Source organism: Larimichthys crocea, chromosome XXII (genome assembly GCF_000972845.2).
Source record: "Larimichthys crocea isolate SSNF chromosome XXII, L_crocea_2.0, whole genome shotgun sequence".
NCBI lineage: Eukaryota > Metazoa > Chordata > Actinopteri > Sciaenidae > Larimichthys > Larimichthys crocea.
Window position 1 is genome coordinate 2,111,557 of NC_040032.1, and position 5,554 is coordinate 2,117,110.

General features: G+C 43.3%; 1 long non-coding RNA gene across 1 annotated transcript; it reads left to right on the plus strand.

Moving 5' to 3' along the window:
- The first annotated feature begins 1,008 nt into the window (after positions 1-1,008).
- LOC113744423 (uncharacterized) lies at positions 1,009-3,946 on the plus strand. Its single transcript, XR_003461514.1, has 3 exons — positions 1,009-1,615; positions 1,754-1,905; positions 3,801-3,946. It is a non-coding gene; the product is annotated as an uncharacterized LOC113744423 (long non-coding RNA).
- Positions 3,947-5,554: the final 1,608 nt, after the last annotated feature.

Genomic DNA, 5,554 nt, shown 5'->3' on the forward strand with positions numbered 1-5,554 from the left:
AAAAAAAAAAGAAAAAAGCCACCTTTCTTTGTTTTTTATTCCTAAATTTAGACTTGTCAAAGTCACATGTTTAACTGAAAGAATCTAAATACAGGTATGGTACTAACACAGGTGTTTTAAGGGAGTGAATGAAAGTAATGAATGAGCGACAGAGACAAGCAGAGAGAGGAAGCACAAGGCAGAGAAAGAGGACGGACACTCGATGATTGAGAGAATAAGTGAAAAGGAGAGTAGAATGAGAGTGAGACAGAATGAGGGAGGGAGAGAGAAAATAAGCCCCACCAGTGAGCAGGCCACACAGCCCTGCAAAACTGCTTGAAAAAAAAGCCCCCTCTGTTTTATTTATAGTGCGCTGTATCCATGGCAACCAGAGAGGTCAGGCAAGCTGGGCCTGCGCTTCACCCTGCTCTGGGGATTAGGATTTCACAGAGGTTCTCAGATGTGAGGAAGGTGGGCTAGAGCAGCTCACTGCTCGCCAACGCAGCCCTCCTGCCTTTTGGTGAAGTCTGGGCCCTTGGAGGGAGGAGAGGGGGAGCAGCAGAGAGTCATGGGAATACTGTGGGAACGGTGGTTTGTGGTGATGGGGCTGGGGCTGGGAGGAAGGGGACTAGCACGGAGGGGAAATGCATGTTAGCACTGCATGCAGAGGCTGTTTTGATTAGACACCTTTTGTCACACAAAGGCTGATGTTGAAATGATTTTTTTTTTTTGTTATAGTAGAATTTAGAAAAAGGTTATACAAGGTCACGGGAAACTTTCTTTGTTTTGAAATAATATAATATAAATGAATGTTTTAAGAATATAAATACAACTGAATTTAACTAAGAGAATGACAACATTTTTTTTTATTATTTGTAGATGAAAGTGAGAGCATTTTGGATCCTCACTTTCTATATTCTTTGCCCTGTTCTCACTAATACTTTCACTTTGCCAAGCAGTTTCTAAGAATTGAGGCTAATTTACTCCCCGCCCTCTCCCTCTTTTTAAAAATTTTGTGGGCTTGTTATTTTCATTCCAAGAAACACTCCTTCCAAAACAGCTAAGCCAGCTGGAATGAAGTATTGGGATGAGAGAAGCAGAGAGAGGTAGGGCAGGAGCGAGTGAGTTACAGAAGAGATGAGGAAAAAGCTGATTGCCCTCCAGGAAATGCATGGTGTGACTACAGCAGAGACCTCCAGATTCCTCCTGGGGCAGAAGACGTGCGTTGCTAGGAGATGGTTGTTGGGCTGGTGTTGCCATGTGTGGATGCTGTTGCCTGCCATGCTCTGATGTGCAAAAGGACAAGGATTCAATAGTCTTTCAGGGAGCATGTGTGAAAGGACCTTAAGAGGAAAATAATGGGGAAAAAAAAACAACAACTCTGGTCTATCATCATCATCATCATCAAAAATCGTAATCATCAACAACATCATCGTTAACATCGTCATCATCGCCATCAAGGACTAAGTAATGACTTTGCCTGTCTCTAGAGGGCACCCTCAGCACCTGAGTCACAGGACCAATAGAGCCAGATTTTTGTCATTGGAACTGTGACCAATCCAACATTTGTGGTTGCCAGGAATAGATGTCACAGGCGCTTGATTGGAGGTGGTCAGTGTGGCCTCCTTAGAGCTGAGTATGTTTCATGAGGGGAGCAGTTGAGGAGTTGAAGGCGTTTAAAACGCTTGGAAATTGGCTAATGACTACTAGCTTGGCTGTAAAATAACTAAGAAAAGTTTGAAAGTCAATACCAAATGTTTTTTTTTTTTTTCAGTGACTCAACGGGAGAGACACGCCATGAATATCGACACAGAGTTCACAGATCAGGGAACAGCAATGGCGCCAGATTGCAGAGAAATGTTCCCACATGCACCTGGCCACAAATGTCCACACAGACTGAGAGATAACACAGAGTGGCAGATAAGGGTGAGGGTTGTTCACTCAGTCAAATAACCAAGTGTGCAAAGACCTTGAGAGTGTATCTGAACCACTTAAAATTTTGACATTATTGTCTGTTACTGAAATGACTTAGCTATCATGTGTTAACTCACTTATAATTATGTTTCATCATAATTCTGCACCTCATGGTTCAATGGTGAATCTTTTTTTTTTTTTACATTTCTTTTAATACCTCAACCTGAAACTGACCCAGAGCTCTGATGTTTGCATTTCCTCATAAAGTGTGAGGTTATGCTCATCTTATTTTGACAGCAGGATACAGCCTGGCTGTACTAATCTGTGTCTGCACCATACTGCTGCAATGTAGACAGTGTTAGCAACAAGATCATTATATACTATGAGTTGTAAGAATATCTACACTCACCCAGGTTTACGGAAATTGAAGTGTTGAAGTACTTCAAACTGACCAGGTTCGAGCCACTCCACTGACTCACAGTCTACCTGCCCTAAGCTGCTGTTCTGCAGCTGACCTTGTAGTTTGACCTCCTTCAGGAACGGGTTTGTAAAATCTTCTGCGTTCATTTATTTATTTAAGATGCTGCTGTGGAGAAGAAAGTGTAACGTAAAGTGATATGTGCTTTCGTCATTGTGAACAGCTGCTGGTGGGTACACGATGAGATGTTTATTCCTGGGAATAATCCTTCTGATGCATTACCAGAAGCAACAGCTTGTTTGAAATCAATACAAGAAGACCTCAGCAGTTTGCATGAGTGGTCAAAGCCACCTTCGGCTAAGAGAAGACGTTCTCAGATGTTCTCTCAAAAGCCAATCAGCAGGAAGAACCCTGAAAGCTTTGTGGGACATAGAGTAAGGTCTGACCCATAAAGATGCAGTAATGTTGTTAAAGACAAGACATCATGACAGCGCTTTTACAGTATGTGTGTGTGAGTACTCAGAACCACAGGAGGGTGAATAGTGGATTAGGTTCTGAAGGGCACCAAGGTGATGCAGATCCAATTACTGAAATGCACACAAGATCTTTTGTGCACCGTCTTTCTGATTAGTGGAGGCCCTCATATCTACTCTTACACAACACACAACTCTATGGAAGCAACCTGATACAGATACAGCCAGCAGCGCTGGACTGATTCTGCAACATAAACTTCATTTTATTTGATTCAACAAGCCCAACAAGAAAAGTTTTCACTTACTTAGTCCTTCTGTTACTCAGACAAACTTCTCTCGACTACTTGAGTATTTGTGACCTCTAGGTTAAGATTTCTCTTTAATAATTAAATTTTATGTTTGATATTTTAATTTTCTTACATGCATTTATTGGGGACTAATATTTAGAAACTAGTAGAAGAAGAGGGATGAGTAATGTTGCAATATGCTCTTATAGCTAGCTTATTAGCATTAGTACTGTTTTAATGTTGTTTATAATTTTGTGATTGCAATGCTACAATAATTATTTACAATAAGTTACAATAATTATTATTATTTTACAATAATGATTGTATGTATTAATATTAATTATTGTATTATTTAATAATATTTATTAATCTGTGTCCACTAGAAGTTCCTTCAAGTTAAGTGTGTTGTATGTTTGAATACACATATACATACAAACATGCTTTTTATTCAGTACTTTGTCTTTGGAAAATATATCTATTGATTTAATAATATAGGAAATTATGTTGGTATGTCTTTAGCATAATCATTTACTCTTCTACTGGGGAGATTTTCTCCATTCAAAATAAGACATCTTGTGGCTGCACGACTTCAGAGTGAAATGTCCTCTTTTTCTGTTTTGGCTGCACCACTCTGTGTTTTTCTTTTTGTCCATCTCTCTCATTGGTATTGTCCAACCATTCTGTTGATGTCTCTCTCTGTTTTGCTCATTTTTCTTTTTCCTTTCCCAGCACAGGGTGATTGGGGAGTTGTGTTGGTCTGCGGAGGCAGGCTGCAGCCAGGGCTGTGAGGGGCTCAACTTGGTTCTGCTCTGGTTCTGGTGCTGGCTGACCAGAAGCTCCCTGCGGCTCGGGCCCAACTCCAGGACGGGCAGTAGTGGAACGGACAAAGAACTTCATTTTCTATGGGGGGGAGGGAGGGAGGTAGGGAGGATGGTTGGATGAAGGGGGGAGTTAGGAGATGAGGAAAGCATGAGCAGGAGGGGGGCTGGCGAACCAAGCGCAAGGGGTCTTATCCTCCCGGCTCAAACACATGCCACCAGCTGCTACCCCCTTCCTGTGCTTTCATTAAAAAGCCTCCCGTGCTCCGCTGGGTAATCCACACGCTTTACTGAAAAAGTGTGTGGTAAATACAGTATGTCTATCCATTTCCCTGCCTCTACCATTGCTGTTTTGCAACCTTTTTCCCTACGTTGCTCCCTCTTTTTCTCTTTCTATGATGTGCTCTGCTGGGCAGTGGAGAGCAGTCCATTCTCTGCATGTGTGTGTGTGTGTGTGTGTGTGTGTGTGTGTACCTGTATACGCACCCACGGAGTCTGTCAGACTCTCAGCATTTCCAGCACTCAGCCCAGAGCCAAGGCAAGCATTGCCAGAGGGAGTGCCTGCAATGTAGGGCGCCCAGCAAGCTGGACGCAGGCAGAATATCAACGCCACACAGCAGACACTCCTCCCAGCAGCCCACCTGCTGACTTACGTGATCCAAATGTGAGGAGGAGGAGAAGGAGGAGGAGGGGGGGTGTTTTAGGTGGAGAGAAGGTTGTGGGGAAGGATAGGCTGAAGGAAATTGCCAGGTAGTTTCCAGACCCACTTCCCTGTGTTGCGCCCAATTAATCAGGGCTACATCTGTGTTGGATGGACCTCTACCCCAGGGGGAGGGGGGGTGGAGCAGAGACGTTTGTGTTTTTTGTCTGTATGGGCACACACGTTGTGTTTCTGTGCATGTGAGCATGAGTGTTTGCGCGCACGCTACCTGTGAGAGTGCACAGTGTGCACAGTGTTAGATGGTGGGGAGGGAGTGGAGGGAGTTTGTGTGTTTCGTGAGTATTTGCCAGCAAAGACTGGAAGAGGTTGTTTATGTTGGGTTTGTTCCAGCATCACAGTCAAGACTACAGTCATTGACAACCTTCCCTGGTCCACTGTCCTTCTTGTTCACATTATTCTCCTGGTTTCAGTGTTAACTAACCCCCTCCCCAACCCCCCATGCTCCTATATGCACACACACACACACTCATCCCTCTCTTTTGCGAGGAAGGATCATTTTTCAGCACCTGTGCAGCAGTGCCTGTATGTTTACTTCCTGAAGCTTCTGGCACACCTGGACCTGTGCATACCCCTCCTTCTTTCATCTCTGCTCTCTGGTTTGCTTTCCTCCCTGTTTGGCTGTTATGTCTCCAGTCTTTTTTCCAGGTCTATTCATATGAATAACAAATGAAATTGAATAATACGAGGCCAGTCAGTGCATAGTCAGTGTTTCCACAGAAAAAAGTCGTGCTCAGAGCTCCTGCAGTTTTCTTTTATTCTTACCCGTGTCTGATTGCATGAGCAAACATGGTTTTACCTTACGACTTCATTTTGATTGATTTGTTTGAATACTTTATTTTTCTGTAAAATTTGTCAAGACTCTCTGCTCTCACATGTCTGACTTTCTGAATACAGCTTGAAAAAGGTATGTCAGTTTGACAGGATGGAGGCGTGAGCACACGCAG